Source organism: Rousettus aegyptiacus, unplaced genomic scaffold (assembly GCF_014176215.1).
Source record: "Rousettus aegyptiacus isolate mRouAeg1 unplaced genomic scaffold, mRouAeg1.p scaffold_m13_p_3, whole genome shotgun sequence".
NCBI classification, from domain to species: Eukaryota; Metazoa; Chordata; class Mammalia; order Chiroptera; family Pteropodidae; genus Rousettus; species Rousettus aegyptiacus.
The window spans coordinates 128,452,911-128,472,937 of record NW_023416306.1 but is presented as its reverse complement, the minus strand read 5'-3'; the positions used below and the strand labels follow the sequence as shown (position 1 = coordinate 128,472,937).

At 38.6% G+C, this 20,027-nt stretch overlaps 1 pseudogene; it reads right to left on the bottom strand.

Moving 5' to 3' along the window:
* Positions 1-10,344: 10,344 nt before the first annotated feature.
* LOC118601488 lies at positions 10,345-10,463 on the bottom strand (annotated as a pseudogene).
* Positions 10,464-20,027: the final 9,564 nt, after the last annotated feature.

Genomic DNA, 20,027 nt, shown 5'->3' with positions numbered 1-20,027 from the left:
ATCACTTTCCTTACTCCTAAACCACACTGAGTATGATCATTCTACATAATTTTCAAAGCCAATCTAGTATCAGGTACAGATATGGCATCTGTAATGATGCCTTGTTGTTTTGATTTACATTTCTTTTTTCATTAGTAAAATTGAACATATTTGTTTTTATGAATAAACATAAAAACTCTGCTGTTGTCTGTTTTGTCTGTACATTTTGTTTGCCAGTTGTGATATAGGGGTGGGTACTCATCATTTTTATTGATTTGTAAAAAGCCTTATTTTTGCTATTAGTATTTTTCACATTTCTCCCCGTTTGTCAATTCCCTTTTGGTTTCATATAGAGCTAATTACAAGGTCAGACTCTATCATGTTAGTTTTGTAATTCTGGTAAAATAATATAAACCTTGGTTTCTTCACATACTAAAAGGGAACAATATCAATGTAATGGTTAATTTTGTCACTTTGACTGGGCCACAGAGCCCAGACATTTATTTGGTCAGATATTATTCTGAGTATATTTGTGAGAGTGTTTCTGGATGAGATTAACATTTGAATGGGTAGACTGAGCAAAGCAGATTGCTCTCCCTAATGTGGGAGAACAAAAAGATTGAATAAGAGGGAACCCTCCTCTGCCTGAGCGCTGAGCTGGGACACTGGGCTTTTCCAGCCTTTAGGCTTGGACTGAAACACCAGCTCTTTTTGGATCTATAGCCTGCAGCTTTTGGACTAGAACTTCCACCATTGGCTCTCCTGGTTCTTGGGTCTTTGGGCTAGGACTGGAACTACACACCAGCCTTCCTATGTCTCTGGCTTGCTGACTGCAGTTCTTAGCACTTTTCAGCCATTGTAATCACTATAATACATCCCTTACACACACACACACACACACACACACACACACACACACACACACACACCCCTACCCCTCCTGGCCTTGTTTCTCTGGAGAACCCTGACTAATGCAATCAGCTATCTTACAGTGTCATTGAGAAGAAAGGAGTTTATATATGTGAAGACTGAGCTTAGTTTGTCACTAGGAAGTACTCAACAAATGTTAGATAAAGTTAATTTTATCTGATTTTTTTTTTGCCATTCACAAATTTTACATAGTGAAATATATTAATTCTCTCCTTTATGGCTATTCAATTTTTTCCCCTAGTATCTGTCAAATGTCTTTACTTCTTGTGTTTAAAAAGTTAACTTATCTGGAAATTTATTTTTATGTATTCTAAACTTGGGATTTAAGATTTTCCCTCAAATGGATAGTCAGTCCTCTTATTTATTGAATAATCTATTCTGTCCATGTTCTCTAAAAGCACCATTGTCAAGAAAGACTTCTAAGTCAAGGGAGAAATATTTCTGCTATCAAGATTATAAATTGTGTATCTACATATTGACATAGAAGCATACTCCAAATAAACTGTTTCCTGTTTCTTGTCCTGACAATCAAGAGAGAAAGAAAACAAAGAGATATTTGTAGTTTCCTTGTTCACACACCTACCTATGTAAAACAAAAGATATTAAAGCTGATTGGTGCCTCAAAAGCCATCTAGTAGTTAAATATAATCCAGGCAAACAGAGGCAGGGGAAAGGTATTGATTTTTTTGTCACACAAATGAAGGTGTAACATCTAAGCCTGAAATAATGCTCCCAGGGCACTTTTCTGTGTGATCAGGCAAAGCCAGAGAACACGGCTGTATTTAATGATGTGAGAACTCGTTTCTTTGAGGTCAATGGTATGTGCTTAACCTTTAGGATCTCACATGGCCGGCTGCCCCACTGGTTTATGGAGTGGAGGCCGACATGATTGGGGATTTAAGGCAGTGATGACTTGATCTTGCTGATTGATACTAGCTGCTTTTACCCAGAAACGGTGAACAAATCCATCGCAGAGGCTGCTGCTTGCACTTTTCCGGAGCTGCTCACGCCTCCTCTCAGACTTACCTCCCGAGGTGTAGGGAACACGGCTGTCTTAGGAAAACAGGACTTCTCACCTCACAGTGAGGAAAAAAAGGTTTTAATTTAGTTTAAATGCCTTAAACAGCCTACAAAAGGCAAACATAAAGTCTAGATTATGTTTGTTTTAATTTCTCATTTTGTATAAGTTTCCACTTTATGATTTAGTGTTTTCCAAAGTTCTGAAAAAATACTAGTCCTTTGAAGACTCTTCCAGGAGGGAAGGGGGAGGGAGGTTGAGCTAGCTGAGACTTGAGGGGCATAGGGTACCACTTTTGGAGACTTGCAGCGCACGACAGCAAAGTTCAGCTCCATCAGTTGAGAAATGTGTTTTCTTCAAAACCCAGGATTTTCTGTTCATATTTGATCCCATGGCACATTTAAAACAAACAAATGAACAAATAAACAAACAAACATGTAACTGCTTTTAAAATGGTGTGTAAACCATTTATTTCCAGAATCAACCAAGAGGTAACTTCTTATGGAAGGAAAAATTCAACCATAAGACATCATTGAAATATCAGGGAAGAATCCAACCTTCATGTTAAAGCTCAATGTCTCACCTATGTCAATGTGCAGGTAATGTTGCCTTGTGCCTCTTTCAAAGAAGTTAGTCAAGCAAATGAATCCTACAACTATGGAGCACCAGGGACCCTAACAAAGGCAGGTACCGTAAACAGCTTCTCCTTTCCCAGACCAGCCGCTGAGGCCCAGAAAAGCGAAGGAGGTGGGCCAAAAGCCGCACGCTGAGTTGTGTCTGGAAGCTGGCCCAGTTTTCTTGCACTTCTCTCTGGTTTTATCCTTCTCTTTATTACAGCTTAATCCTCAAGCTGGAGTCTTCTGCACTTACGAGCCACACCCACTCACAGCAATGTTTCCCAGAAGTGTCATTGCAAGAAGCTGTCCCTGAAAAGTGAGGAAAAACAAATCCTACCCGCTCCCCGACCTGAAACTTTAAGGGCTGACAGACTGTGATGAAACCTTCGAATGTTCATCCTCAGGTTAGCCCGGTTTGACAGAGTGGCTGATACCCAGGGGATGAGTTCATGGCCAAAACAGCCAACATCTGAGGAGTGCGACCATGTCAAGGAAAAACAAAAGCCTTTTTAGCATCTTATGATCATATTTTTCTACTTTAATTTGTTGATATCATTAATTATGTTGAAGGACTTACTAATCCTGAATTCTCCCTGTATTTCTGGAGTATACTCTAACTCAGTCATAGAGCATTGTTATACTGATGCACTGCTAGATTCTCTTTGCTAATACTTGATTTCAAATATTGCATTTAAATTTCTAAATGAGATCAGGCTATAATTTTCTATTTTTGTACCATTTTCATCAGATTTTGGTATTAAGATTGCGTCGGAATCAAAATGAATCGGGGCACTTTCCAACTTTTTATTATGGTCCATAATATTTTGAATTATAAAGGAATTATGTTTTTTTAAAGCTGAGACAGAACTCAGCTGTGAAACTCTTTAGTTCCGGTTCTTTAAAAATGATAAATCTTCAGTCATTTTTATAATGTCTTCTATGACAACTAATCTCTTCAAGTTTTGTCCTGTTTTGTAAATCAATTTCTTTTACAAACTTTTTTTTTAAATAGCTTATTGAAGTATAATTTGCATGTCACAAAATTCATACATTTAGTAATGTATGATTTGTTAAGTGTAGAATTCTATGGCATTTAGTAATATAGATCAACTTTAGTCATTCCTATTTTTCTAGAAAATATTCGTGTTCTCCAGGTTTTTAACAGTTACCATAGAATGGCTCACAGTATTTTCTTATACACTAATGGAAATGTTGGCTTTTCAAATGAACATGCCAATGTGAGAGAAAAGGGAAGGACGTGGAGATCATGTCAGAGGCAACAATGAACTGGTGGAAGCATTTTTTTGTGAAGTGTCTGAACAGTGTGTAAGTCAGCAGCTACAAAGTGCAATTTTTTATGTCCCTGATTGGAAGGGCTTCCTAACTGCTAGTCTAGCTTAGGGGTTCTCAGTTCCCCAGATCAGAGCCAGGACTGAGAAGTTTCAGACCAGGAAGGCAGAGTCACAACATCTGGCACTTTCCGTTTCTTTGTGGTTTTTAGTTGGCCACTTCCTTCAATTAAGAATTCTCATAATAACACCAGTGTATTTTACTACTTCATGTGAGGAAATTTCACTTTGGGTGTGACAATATGTCGAAAGATTTTTAACACGAACAGTCCACTAACTGAACCCTCCTCCACATTAAAATCAAAGTTGTATATAAAATTCTTAATACCACTAAATTGTAGAATGATCTTTCATGTGGATATGTTAGATAAAATGTAAGATAAATCAAAGCAAGTATGAATTTATGCCCTATTTTAAAAATCAGTTTTATGAAAGTATAATTTGCATACAGTAAAATTTACCCTTTAGAGTTGTACAGTTCAACAAGTCTTTATAACTGTATATAGTCCTGCTACCCACTATCTAAATCAACACAAAATATTACTGTCATCTCCAGTTTTCCCTTGTACCCTTTTTTAATCAATCCTCTCTCACAACTCCCAAGCCCTGGCAATCACTGATCTGATTGGTCTCCATAGTTTTGCCTTTTCAAGATTATTATATCAATAGAATCATACAGTATGAAATCCTCTGTGTGTGATACCGTTCATTTGTCAGTATTCCTGAGATTCATTCATGTTGCATGAGTCGGTTCATTGCTTCTCATTGCTGAATACTACTGTATTGTATGATTGTACCACAACTTACTTACCCAGTCACCCTTTAAAAGATAACTGAGGTATTTCTAGTTTGTGTTAATTATGTATAAAACTGCTCTAAAAATTAACATACAGGTTTCTGTGTGGATATATGTTTGCATTTCTCTTTGGTAAATACTTAGGAGTGGGATTGCTGGGTTGTATGGTAATGTGTGTTTACCCTTATTAGAAACTGCCAACTGATGTTCTAAAATGACTTAACATTTTGCATTCCCATCAGTAATGAAGAGACGTGAAGCTGCTCCATATACTCACCAATGCTTCATATTTTCAGACTTGTTAATGCTTAGCCATTCTGGTATGTATGTAGTAGTATCTCACTGTGTTTTTAATTCGTATTTTCTAATGATTCAAGTATCTATTTGCCAACACATCTTTTCTTTGGTGAAGCATCTGTTCAAATTTTTGCCCATTTTTAAAATTGACTCGTTCGTTTTCTTATCGAGTTGTTAAGAATCCTTAATATATTCTGGTACAAGTCCTTTATCAGATATTTGTTTTGCAAATATTTTTCCCAATCTGTAGCTGGTTGTTTCATTTTTATAAGTGAGTCTTCAGAAGAGCAAAAGTATTTAATTTTGAGAAAGTCTAATTTACCTTTTTTTTTTTTTTTTTAATTCTATGGTTTGTGCTTTTGTATTCTAAGAAATCTTTACCTAACCTTAAGGTCATATGTTTCTTCTAGAAGTTTATAGTTTTAGGTTTTACATAGATATCATGATTTATCTCAAGTTAATTTTTGTACATAGTCTGAAGAAAATACCAGAGTTCTTTTTTATTTATTTTTTATTATTTGGCATTTAATTATATCTAATTGTTCTAGCACCATTGCTGAAGAGCTTTTCTCCATCAAATTACCTTGGCACCTTTTTTGATCATCAACTGACCATATTTCAGTCTGTTTCTGGATTTTCCACTCTATTTTATTCATGTACGTGTCTTTCCTTATGTCAGTACTACACCGTCTTGATTATTATATCTTTAGAGTAAGACTTGAGATAAATTAGTACAAGTCTTCTAGTTTTGTTCTTTTCAAAATTGTTTTGGCTATTCTAGATCCTCAGCTTTTCCATATAGACTTTAGAATTAGCTCATCAATTTATTCCTAAAGCTTACTGATCTTTGACTGGGATTTTGTTGATTATAAAGATCAATTTGGAGAGAATTAAGATCTTAGCAATACTGAGTCTTCCAATCTATGAATGCACCATATATCTCTGTTTATTTATACTGTTTTTCATTTCTCTTATTAATATTTGATAATTTTCACCATGTGGCTCTTACACTTATTTTGTTAGATTTATCCCTAAATGTTTCATTTTTAATGCTACTATAAATATTACTGTTTTTTAAATTTTAATTTCTAAGTGTTCGTTGTTCATATATAGAAATGTAATTGATTTTTGAATATTGTCACCTGTGACCTTACTAAACTTATTTTCTAGTTGCATCTCAATGCTCTTTTGAATGAGTTATATCCCATTATATGAAAATACCACTACGATTTTGGGGGTGGGAGCTATTTATTTTTTGTTTGATACTTGCAGGTGCTGGTTAAAGGGTGATAGAAATTTTTTGTAAGTCTTACGATGACCACAGAATATTTACCACCCTTTCAAGCCCGTTGCTTTGAGTGTATTCCCTGTGTATAAAATGAATCATAATGTCCATTTTCTGTACTTCATTTAAAATCATTACTTCTCCCAAGTTGACTAATAGGCATATCTAGGACTTTCTGGGTTAGGGGCTAGGATAGTGATAATAGAAGATTGTATGTATCTGTGTATGAATTTCGAAGCATTCTATAAATCTCCTGAGGTAAGGATGAAGGTGAGCTTCTATTAATACGTAGCAGAGAGGGATGGTGGGGGCAGAATTAATTTGGAGACCTCCAGGAAAGATTTAAGATCCATTGTTACGTCTTAATCGTCAGTGTGGGACCATATGCCTTATATTGGTGTTTCCTACACTGAGTTCTGTGATGCTCCGGGCTTTTTTTTTTTTCCTTCTCAGTAAAAAATTCGCAAGCAAATAAATTTAAGTAACACTTCATACTATATCTTCCTTCTGGAATTTTACAATTTCCATCAGTATATTAAAGGATGTGAGAAAATCTAAAGCAAAGATACATGTTTACTCAGCTTTATTTAATCCAGCATTCCCCAAAGCCATTTGACCAGGGAACCCTTCTTTAATATAAACCCTCCTAATATCCAAAAATTCTTTAGCCTATTCTCTACAAAATACACTCAGGAAAATGCTGCCATGGATAATTCTAAGATCTCTTTCTTACCTCCAATATGAGAACAATACTCATATAACATTATTATGTAAGAACCGATTGCTACAAAATGCTCCGAACAGTAGAATATGGTTAGAATTCTAGAATGAAAAGAGGTTTACGTCTTGGATGTCTTTATTTCCTTCTGTTTCAACTTAGAAATAATGAGCAAATATTCTCCCAACATATGCTGTTAGACTAAGCCAAGCGAATGTTTCTCCCACACACTTCAGTGTTTCTTTCTGATATGCTCTTTTTCTTGTAGTTCAAACTCTCTTTGGTGCTTTGCTCTGATTTGTTGCAAAATTGATCCATCAAACTGTAAAAAAGGTTTTCTACAGGAGGCATTATGCCACCTGCTTTTATGCTTTGTGCAGTGATCAGGGCAATGGGAGAAAAATTAAGTAGATATTTTCATTTTTCAGGGAAGATATTTTTCTAATGACTGACAGCATGCAATAAAACCAGCAATAAAATAAACAACATTGCAGTTTAGTGTGAAGCAGCTTGTGTTATGATTGATCATATTTGAGACCGCAGCTGATGACAGGATTTGTGATGATCCTTGATGCAAAGTTGTAGCTTTTAAGGAAAGTGCAGCTGGAAACCTCCTCCAAATTGCTTGCCTCTGTAATTAAAAGTATAAATGTTTCAAGTCGAATACATCCTATTAGTAAGATTTTAGGAAACAAAAAGTTAATTTATTCACATTCGATATGGTCTGTAAATGCCACCATTATATGCCTTCTACTGGCCTTTGATTAGCTATGGATTAATAAAACTTTTATACCTCCTTTGTCAGCCTCATTTTGAACTCTGTTTTTGCATACTGTTACTATTAAATAAATGAATTAGTGTCCAGAAATGTGTCATGCATATTACCTAGCAGCAGGAAGCATAATACAGTGGTCAGCTCCCCAGGAGCGTTATAAATCCTAATGCGCTAGGTAACCTGCTCACGTGGACCTATTAAAAGCGTGATGATTTAGTGAAGCAGTATTTGTGCTTAACAATGGAATTTTAGTTAATTCAAAACAATGTAAATCATCTCCAATTACAGTATTTGAATATTCAGTTGCTTCACAGTACATGTACTGTTGCTGAGCCAAAAAAAAAAAAAAAATTTTTTTTTTTAAGCATTGAATTACTTGCCTGAAGTAACATTCAGGCACGTTTTGGTAGCTTATGTTAAAAGTAACCAACCCTAGAGAACAATGTGTATCTGGTGCAGCTTGCTAACTCTCAGCTAAAGCAATTTATGGCGTTCAAAAACGGAAAGGGGGTGGGGGGAAATGAGAGCAGGGCCCCCAATGCTGATGCACCTGGAGAGCCAGGTGAGCGCCTGTAATTGTGCTGGGGAGGAGATGTTGCTGTGTACGTTCCTTGAGGCAGCTGAGGGCTTTTTTGTTGCTGCTGTTATCAAAGTCATTTCAGATCTGTGTCAGGAGCTTGTTGATACCACAACTGCTGCCGCGTCCCTGTGGGTACAGTACAGACCAGAGACGATCCTCCGGTTTGAATCCGGCTCTTTTATGCTCAAGGTCTCAGAGGGCCTTTCCAGAAAATAATGATGATTAGCTCTACGGTTGGCAGCGACTGCTTTCAGCATTGCAGGCCCTTGGCGCTCTGTCAAGATCAGCTTGGACCTCTGCATCAGAGAGAGGACCAGCCCGCTTGTCCGCCAGCCCCGTCTTTTCAGTGAGGTGAAATAGGAGGAGAATTAATGAGGAACAGGGTGAACATTATTGAAGGAGTTTATTCTATGTATTGTGGATCTGGCCATTTGAGGACAAAACACAACTTTCCTGGCTTTCCAAATCAATCTGGGATGAATCCTGTGGTCTTATTTAGTGAAAAACAAAACATAGAGAGAATGCTGTCAGACACATTTTTCCAGTTTGCCAATGAGCAAAGTCACTTTGCATAAAAGTGTGCTTATTTGCAATATCAACATCAATTTTAGTCAGTGATAAATAGGGTTAGTGGCTTTGCAATCAGCAAGCCTGGATTCAAAGCTTGATACTTGCTCGTTAGCTGAGTGTCCTTGTGTGAGTTACTTCCCCTCTCTGAACCTCAATTTAGCAATCTGCAAGGGAAGTATAGGTTTATGTACAATAATATGTTGCTCTGTGGTGATGGAGTGTAGATTAAGTGAAGCGTTGTACGTAAAACTCTCACAGGGTAGTTGCTGTTTTTACTGCTGATTCATAAGGTGTATGATTGTGTTGAATAGATGTGATCTTGGTTAGAGATTGTGTACGTAGTCTGCGCAAAGTTGTTTCTTGCTCTGATTTCATGTAACAACCATGGTTGTCTATTGACTTTGTTTTTTCTCTTCATTCATCTGCCCATCCAATCATCTAAGCATCCATCCTCTACCCATTCAATTAGCAATACTACATATAAATGGTTAAAAAAAAAAAATTAAACCACTACCAAACAGGAAGTTCCTCTTTTACTTCCACCCCCCAGACCCTCAGCTCCTGCCTCCAGAGGTGACTGCAGTTACTAGATTCCTCTGTGTCCTTCCAGAGGTATTCCACACACACACAAACACACAAAAGCAGCAGAATACTGTCCACACCGTTCATCTAAAAAGTTAGCAATAGATTTTGTGAGCTTTTCATATTAGTACATGTCATCTGCCTCATTTTTCTTAATAGCTGCATAGTAGTCTGTACTGTGGGTGTATCTTAGTTTATTTAACCAGTCCTCTGTTGGAGGACTCTTCAATTGCTTTTAATCCTTTGCACTTACATACAGTGCTGCAAAGAATCCTTCTGTGCACATGGAGGAGCATGGCTGGAGGATATTCTGATAGCCAAAGGATGCATTTCTGGAGATGGATTTTCTGGGTCAGATTTTTTTATAGAAATTGCCAAATTTCCTTGAAAAAAGATTGTACTAATCTACCCCCCTACAATAAGATGAGAATATCAGTTTCCCCACACTCTTGCCGTTCTGTGTTGACTTTTAGTTTAGAGCCCCAACAGTGTTTTAAAGCTTTATATAATATCCTGACTAAGTTAATTTGCTTCTTTCCTAATAACTGACTTTTCAGAACCTACAGATCTACACGATAATTATGTAGCAGCTGAAAATTAAAGTTAAATAAGTAGAAACAAACAGAGCCATATACTTTTAGAAATAAAGGAGACTTTGAGATGGTTTAGTCCAGCAGGAGAAAACCAAGTGCTCAGGTTGACTTTTGTAAAGCCACACACAGCATCAGAATTTTGTCTATAAAACAGTGGTGGCAGTATCTCATTCCATGATACCTACAAAGAGAGCTTTTCAAAGTGTCTGGCAGGTATAAATGATCAATGTTTTCTTTTCTTTCTTTCTCCCCCCCTAGGAAGAGCACCTGGCCTTCCTAGGTGGTCTCCCATCCAAGTACTAACCAGGCCCGACCCTGCTTAGCTTCCGAGATCAGATGAGATCGGGCAAGTTCAGGGTGTCATGGCTGTAAACATATGTTTCATGTTCTAGTTGTTCATTTGCACAAGTAATTAGCAGCATATTCATATTTCATTAATATGATATCCATTGCTCATACTATTTTTAAAAATTCTAAAGTAATGCCCTTGTTTCATCAAATATAGATTAAAAAGCAAAGGCATCCGTGACAAGCTCACCCTCTTTTATTGATGGCAGTGGGAAATGGGGAAGAACTTATACCATATTTTCAGTACGGCAGCAACCAGCTTTTAGGATGCTCATTTTGCTCGTGAATGGCCAATAGCCCCTACCCTCATCAGCACTTCAAAGGAGAAAAATATAGTGAATTCTCCATTGCCCCTTCTTTGGGAGGTATGAGAAGGGAGGAACCTCAAGTGTTCCCAGTTTTGACTGTGGGGCTGGAGATATTTGAATCAGTTGGAGAGTTGCTACACTCTCACCAAGTATTTGTTAAGAACTCACATGTGGGCAGGTTACACAGCTGAGGTCCCGGGCCTGGGTTGGAAGAGGAAGGTCAGGAGCAAGAAGCAAGGGTTCTGAGACCACTGCCACTCATTAGCCATGTGGTCACCTGAATAATCATTTTACCTTTCAGTATTTCAGTGTCTTCATAGATAAAATAGTGATAAGATTCTGCTATTTTACTGACTTAATATTTATATTCAAGGTACTATTGATCAAGCATAGCGATACCAATCATTTATGAGTCACTTGCTATAAGCTAGGCACAAGCCAGCCATATCTGCTCTTTGAGGCAGAACTATAATTGTCATCATCCCTGGAAGCACCTCTCCTTTACTGATAAAGAACTGGGGACTTAAGCATGTGATGTACTTCACCTTAACTCATGTAGCCAGTCGGTGACAGAGCTGGGTCTTGGACCCCAGGTCTCTCTCACTTCAGAGAGCTTAACTATGCCATCCTGCCTCTGAGGCCACTCTGTGGGGTAGATGGCATCATCCCCATTTTACAGTCTACTGAGGTTCAGAGAGCTATTGGGTGGGCATTACTGATTGTCTCACAGGGTTTGGAGAGGATTGAATGAGAGAATGTCTGGGAAAGTGCTGTGTAGATGCAATCCCTTTACAGAGATGAGTTTTTTAATTGGACCATTGCAGGTGGGTCATGCCGATGGGTAAAAGCTCATACGCTGAAAGTAATGGTGCTGCGAGAGCAATTGGATAAATAGCAGAGGAGACTTGCCACTCAGTTGCTTTGCTAGAACAATGACTAGCAACAGTTTTTGTTGTGTTTTTTTTTTTTTTTACATAAACTGTTATATATACTGGATTTTTTGACATGGTGTAAACAACCCTAAACAGTTACTATAAACACTGTAAAGTACTATTTTATGTTATAGATTGCAAATGACTGTGTCCAGAAATTGATACACATATTCACAGATGTATCTATGTATGTACACATAGGCATTAATATACATATATCTCTACATGTGTATACACACACATACGATCTCCTTTGTGTTTTCTTCCTTAAGCCTTCTTATAATTCCTTAGGTGGAAAGAATGGGAATGTGTGCCAATGCTTAAAAATAAAGTAGAAAGAAGTTATTAAGGGAGTAATTTACCACTAAAAAAAATGAAAAAAAATAGATTAGGCTGCCCTTTATTCATGAAAACAAATTTATTCAACAAACGTGCTACTAAATTTAATATTTCTGGCTTCTAGTTAGTGTTTCAAATAATTCTATATTTTATTTTCTAATCAGAATATAAACTAGAAAGATGCACAGTACCTCAAGGCAATATCATATAATTAATATATGGTTTTTTAAAAATCAAACACTTGGAAATTTTTAAAAATAAACCTAAAATCATTTATTATTTGACCATCTACTCATAACTGCTGTCATAATGTTGGTATGTTTCTAATTTCTTTCAATCAGTGTTTTATGAGCATCTCAACACTAGAAACTTGGTGAAGATCCAAGGAAAATGAATTGTGTATCAAATGTCACTCAGGGCAAAATAAAAGAGACAGTGTTTAGTTATTCATATTAAAGGGCTTGGAAGCACTGTAAATACTTACCGAGACTTGCTGCAGTATAGGAAGCAGTATGAAGCCAACCCAATTGTAAAATCTACACACGATCATTTTCTTAAGAGAAATCTTAGTTGTTAGAAACCTAGAACATTTCAGAATTCCCATAAAACCAATAAATAATTAAATAAACACGAGAATGCCAGAAGTATCCTCATGGGTGAATTTGCTCACTTCTCTTTTCCTGGTATTTAACTGCAGCCGCAACCTCTCTTCAGAGCTCCAGGCTGTCATGGCTCACATAATGAGACATCTCAACTTGTCATCTTGCAAACTTCTCAAATTTTATATGTCCAAGTTGAACTCTTGCTTTCTCATCCCTACCTGTGCTTCCCTGAGTCTCCCCCGCCTTAATTATTAACACTTCTACCCTCTTGTTACTTGAGCCAGAAAACTAGCACTAATCCTGGCATTCTTTCTGCCCTTCATTTCCACCTCCTATTAGTTTAGTCATTCCTCTACCCTGAATCCCTCTCAAACATGTCCACTTCACTCCATCTCCTTGGCCCCAGCTCCAGCCGTAGCCATGGTCACATTTTGAACCATATCAGTGATAGCTCACTTACTTCCTCTCCAGCTCACGTTCAAGCCAAGGGCCAGTTGAGGGCATTACACTTTTCTGCTCAAAGTTCTTCATTGATTTCCTGCTACTTTCAGGATAAAACCCAAAGTCTTCACCTAGCTCACACCTCTCCTTTGGCTTTCTCACTCTTTCATTCACTTTGTTCACTTTTAGCACACTGGCAAGTCCCTCCCTCCTCAGGGGCTTTGCATATGCTGCTCCTCAATCACCTTCCCTGTGGCCTAGCTCCCTCTTACTTATATTTCAGATCTCACTGCAATATCACTTCCTCAGAGAGCTTCCCTGAACCTCCATCAAAAATGGAGTCTCCCCTTACACTTTCTTATAGAGCCCTATAATTGCCTTCACAGCCACCATGACAGTTTATTATTATATACTTATTTACAACTAGACTATAAGTTCCTGAGCACAGGGTTTGTGTCTGATTTGCTCATTGCCACACTCTCAAAAGCATAATGCCCAGCACATAGTAGTACTCGAATATTTGTTGAATGAATGAATGAATGTTTTCTTACTTCACTGCTTCTCTTTGGGATTAAAAAGGATTTGCACAAACATGGGAAGCAGAGAAAAGAAGTTTCCAGCACTTTTTTCCAGCTTTTCTTCAAGGGAGAATTGCCATCCTATGTGATCCCTGATTGACAAATTTCCTGTGGAAACTCCCGCTTTCCCACCCACTTGTCGACACTATCACTTTAGTTCAAGGCTCATACCGGTGCCACTTTTCCTGCTCTCTAGGAAATGATCACTCTTTTTTTGAATACCTCTGACACTTACAGTCTGCCTGACTCAAATGGTATGCAATGTTCATAAAGCTAAGGCCTTAAGGTTCTGCCCTAGGACAATGATATGGCTTGAAGGACCAGCTAGCCCAAAGTCTCTTAGAAGTAATATGTAGTCCCCAAGCGACACTCCTTTTAAAATTCATGTTGTTGTTTAATTCACTCAACAAATATTCATTCAGCATGTGCTGTGTGCCAGGGACTGTGTTCTACAGTGAGATATACCAATGAGTCAAACCTGGCGAAGTTCCTGCCCCCGGGAAGCTTGTGGTTCAGTGCTGTTTGAACATTGGAAAATGCAGGCATGTGGGCTCCCAAGATTTACTGTGGAACCTGAACTAGACCAGGAAGATATTACACATGGCCTTATGAGGTCATGAAATATCCTACTGCCTTTCTTCCGAGAATACCACAAATAATGCCGTGTAAGTTTCTAGGTGTCTGAACTCCAGATGTTATTGAGAATATTGACTGCCTGTAGCTGACCCTTGTTCAGTACGCCTATCCCTTGGCCAGTCTGGTTTTGGCACAGCCGTGGCAGACTCTTTCATGCACCATTGCATGCACTGCTGAGTTTCTGCTCTCAAAAGTGCAGAAGGCTGCTCAGCCATGCACAGATGCAATCCAAAGTGTGTGTATGTGTGTGTGTGCTGGGTGATGGGAGCCATCGATGTGAGTCATGTGTTGGTAGACAAGTGCCCCAGCCTCCTGTTCCAGGGCGGTGCTTTTGGAAGCTTGCTCTCTGTGGTTTTGCAGACACTCTGCAGTGGGGTTGAGCTCGCTCCCTCAGCTACCACCAGCACATGAACACACCTTTGTTGGCTCTTCTCTGTCTCCTGTCTCTCCTCTCAAACAGACTACCTGCAACCAAGTCCTGGTTACGGGGCTTGCTTGCAGAGGAGCACAATCTAAGACACATCCCAAAACTCTGGACAGTCCTCAAATAGAGGAAACTCAGTAAAAATAACTTTATTTATTTAGTAATAAATTACAACATCATTATTTCACCTGTCAGAAGTAAAACCAACTCAGCCGAATTTCTGAGCATCTGCTAGATTCTTGGAAAACTAAGATACACAAGATTAATGTGGTTCCTGCTCTCAAGGTACACACAGTCTATCAGAAGAACCACTTCTCCTGAACCTGCATTACAGCACCTCCATTATTCATTCCTCTTCTCCAAACCTATATGTGACTTCTATAGGAATATATGACCCAATGGGTTATATAACTGCACAAATTGGACCTGATACAAAATCTGGCGTGGAGCCCATTCTCCCTTTGCTGTTACAAAGCCTAGAGTGTTACAAGTAACAGAAACTCAAATCACATTAGCTTGAGCCAAAAGGCAATGCATTGTCTGCAGTAGCTGGAAAGTCAAGGAGTCCATTTGGCTTTAGGCACAGGTGGATCCTGAGTCTCAATGAGATTGTTAGAGTTTTGTCTGTCTTCATTTCTTACATCTGATTCTTTTAGAGCAGCTTTACTCTCAGGCCCCTCCAAATGGGAGGTAAAAAAATGGCTCCCAGCAGGCCTTGGCTTACCCAGGGCTTTTATCTCATGACCCCAACAAAGAAGATCCCCCTCTCTTTCCTCTCCATCCACATAGAAAGTGCTCATGGAGATGATTGGGCCTTGCCTCGGATTGTGTGCTATCCCTGAAACAATCTTTTGGTGGCCAAGGGGATGTGGAGCCCTGAGTCATGTGCCTGTCACTGGCTGAGGGGCGTTAAGCCCATCCCCAGCAAAACAGGGACTCTTACTAGAAATGAAATAGCCACAGTAGGCTGGGGTACTAAAGCTAATCGCAGTTTTCCTAGATCCCAAGGCTACAACAGGAAATATTTTTCCCCTTTTCTCTAGATGTAGGGGGTGGGTGTCTCAGAGCAAGATGAGATTCTTGGATAAAGAGCAGATGTTTGTTTATTTGGATTTACCAAAAACAAGGAGACTGCCTCAAGATGATAGTTTCTAGAGCCCTGGGTGTTACTCTGGGGGCTTAGAACAGATGCCCAGGTTGGCTGGGTCTTGCATGCCCTCTGAGTGGTGGGCACTGCAGGAGTGAACATGATGTCCAGGTTTTCCTAATAAGGCCACACATGGCTGAAGCCGCTGGAAAAACTCACAGCTGGCGGGGGAGGGCAGAAGAGGAAGCTAAAAGACTTCCATTTTCAAGTATATTCCTGAGAATGGGAAATGCTCTCTCCTATGTGCTACTGAGTTAGAGGCAAAGGCATCTTTTTCAACCTGAAAATGTTGGGAGGTAGAGGGAAGAGCTGAAAGTTGGCCTTCTGCTGCCTAAGAGCTCTTTAGGCTGGCGGCACCCATCACACCCAGTCCTTGTCCATTTTCAGACCAGAACACTTTCCGTGATCGGTGGGCAGCAGTATGTATTCTCGATCTCGACCTCGTATTGGCCTTTGCGCATCCTCCTGGCAACTCCAGATCTTAAGGAGGCACCCAAATCCTATAGATTCAACCTCTTTTCTTTCCTCATCTTCTTTCCCCCTTAGCTTATAATTAGCCATTTTGCTTCTTAGTTTTGAAGTCTGCTTACTTGAAATTCATCAGTGAGTTAGTCCTAGGGGAGTTACTCTCACTTACAGATTGAAGACTAATTGTACTGTGATCGCTGTTGCTCTAAGATGTCTCTGCTAATCGCTTCCTAAATTAACTCTTGCCTCTTAAAGTCAAGGCTTTAAGACGAGCTGTGATTTGCAGTAGGAAACGCAGCAGTCGATGAACTGCGGAGTCACAATGATGTCTTTTTTTAAATTCCTTTTTTTCCCTTTGAATTCTGGATTATTTTTAAAATCTAAAAGTAAAAGTTGCTCAATGGAAACAGCATAGATTTTGCTTCTTCTGTAAACAGTGTATCACATAAAATTAAAATTTCACTGAGGATAGCCAGTCTTGTTCTGAAAAAGTTTCTGAAAACCTTAAATCATTCCCCCAAACACACACCATTTTTTTTGTATTGCTGTGATATGTTTTCTTACTTGATGAGCCTCTTTTTTTTGGAGGGGGCGGGGGTTGGGAGGGAAAGATTCAACTACTGATCAGAGTGGGTTGCATGATGTCCTATATTTTTAGCTCCAGTTTGAACATTGTCACTCAGACGATCCGGTGACAAGCAAGCAGCTGGAGAGAGCTCATTGTAAATCAACCTGGGAAGGGAGAGATGAAATAAAGGCAGTACCCACAGACAGTGGCTGGAATCAAAATGCTACGATGGGACAAAGGAGGAGCTGCTTGCGCAGATGACATCTCAAATGGTCAACCAAGGATCGGTCCCCGTGCAGACATGATCGTCAGGACACTTCCTACAAGGAGTTGAAGAGGTCACTTCTTCAAGTTTGACCTACACTTGAGCTGAAATTCAGACTCTGAGTTAGGAATACACTCGTTATTTTCTAACAATGTAGTCTATGTGATTTTAAGTATAAATTAGAAAGTAAACTATAAGGTTTCTTAAAAGGTTCCTTTGGTCTTGCCCAAATGATGATGATATAAAAAGCCTCCAGTTGGCTTCCCCCGAAAGGACAGGCTGGGCCTCAGCTCACTTGGTTTGCTGTTTCTGCCACTGTGCTCGGTTGCAGGACACACCTGTGCTGCTTCAGCCCTCTGGTTACAGCACAGGCAACGACAGCTTCAAGGCAGACTGGCCTTGAAGACAGTTGCCGGATGCCAAGGGAAAACCAATAGGAAATGGACCAATGAAATGTAAGACACATAAAAACATCAAACTTCTCAGGTATACGTTTCAGATCTGACAAAAGCTGCTTCCTAGCCAAGTCCCTACTGCAGGCTCTCACCAGCAAGACCCTGCTGGTCCCTGACTGCCTCTTCCTAATGGGCGCTATCTATGGCCCACTGCTGCAGAGTGACCCCCTGGGGATTCTGGCCTCTTCTTTGCTGGGTTCCAAAGACCTCACTTCAACATTTCAGCTCAGTTGGTCCCAGATCTTCTTCTGAGGGACTCTTTTCATCCACAGGCAACTGGAGTTCTGTGATGAGGAGCAAAGAACGGTCTTAGGTTCCCCACTCAGATAATTACCTCTGGGCATCTCACTAAAAATTCTGACTCAGGTACAGAAAATCAATTTAGAGTTAGAAGTGGAAGAGTGATATCCTCGAGCTGCCCACACACCCAGATCAAACCCAAGTTTGGAAAGGGATGTGATTAATATGGAGTTGCCAAATAATCCATCTGTCAGCTGATCGATCACCCCTGGCCGCAGTGGCAAATGCCTCATCCCTTTGATTCCAAAATGAAACTAAATTTTCATATTATAATAAACAATTATTGTGTATAGACGATACAGAAACTATAGAAAAGTAGAAGGAAGTGGGGAAACTCACCAATAGTTAGAGATATCTGAAGATAAATACTGTTAACATTTTGGTATACTGATTTCTATTCATTCCCCCTAATATTGTAGAGATTGCACTACTTATACAATTTTACTTTAACATTATAATATACATATTTTCTTCTGTTCATATAAATCTATAAATATTTTAATGTAAATATTAATATATTTATTCATTATCTATAATAATTATAATATGCACGAAACCTAAATATGTATTTGTAAATACATTTACAAATATATTTTAAGTATATTCATAAAAGTTTATAGCTGTATTAAATATATTTACAAATATATTTAATGAATGCTGATAATCCATTCGATATAAGATAGTTTGCTTAACCTAAATGAGTCAAAATAAAGAAATCCATTTCTAATTTTCCCTATTATTATAAACATTTAATTGAGTTCATTTGAATCTCTGTGTGTGTATATATTATAATGTATACACATTTTATATAGACATACTAAAACCACTGTTTTGTAAAAGGTCTGTTCTTTAGTTAACTAGGAGAGTTAACCAAAAAAGTGTCATTAATGCTACAATAAATACCTTAGAGTATAAACACTTTTTAGGTATTTAGGCTAGTTTCTTTACAGTAGTTCCCAGGAGGAGCATAACTAAGTCAAAGGGTATAAACCTTTTCAAGGCTTTTTGATGCCAAAGTTCCATGGCCCTTTTAAAGGAACATTAGAAAAACTATTTTGTGACAGCCACAGAGGCTCTTACTGATTCGAGGGAAAGGGTTTGCTCCTCAGCTGATTTGAAACAAAATAGAATTAATATTTTTTACATCCTGAAAAACAGCATACTAGTGAGTGACCCTGATACAAAAGTGCAGGCTGCTTCGTTCATTCCTGAAGCAAATTAACATCTAACCAATCTACGAAGAACATGCTTGTAGGATTTCAAGATTCCCCCAGAGCTGTTTTCCAAATGTTAATGACAGTTATTTTTAAAATTTATGTCATTTTACAGTAATGACACTTTTTTGTTAACTCTCCTAGCTAATTGATGAATGGGCCTTTTATAAAAACAATTCTTTGGATATATATAATAGTGTATGTGTATTATAATGTATATATATTATAATGTATGTGCATATACACACAGACTCAAATGAACTCAGTGAAAATGTTCATATGTCTTTGCTGAAGCAGTTGTTCAACACACATAACAATTTTCAGTTGCATTTTCTTTGGACAGGATAAGTGATATAACCTGCTGTTTCTGCAGAAACAAGGTTCTTCTCCCCTTTGTAATGTTACACACGGATAAATGAAAGCATCGGAATTTGCCAACAAGTGATTATACCTGCTGCTTGGTGCTATTTGCCCCTCTCTCTGCCTCTCAGATAGACATTTCTTGCCTATCCAAAGCCATTTGAATTCCCAGTTCAAAGAATCTTTGTTAGATGGCCTGCTGGGCACAGCAGGCCGCGACAGTAAAGGGGACCACGGTTTAATCATATTCACAAGGTGTCCTATCTCCTGTGAGGTGTACTGAGTACCCACTGGGTAGTTCCTGTCCCTGTGAAGAGCAGAGTGGTGGCAACTCCAAGGGAAGCAAACATACTAAAATATTGTAATCAAATTCCTAAGGCATGTTTTTTTTCCAGCTCAGCAATTAGAGATTTCCCTCTGGAAATGTTATTCATTTGAAGGTCTTCAAATAAAAAGTATTGTACTAGAAGAGGAAGGGGTTACATATAGATCTATAGTCAGTCCAGAAATGAACGAATCTCCATCTGTGTGTGTCCATATTTTTGCACACACT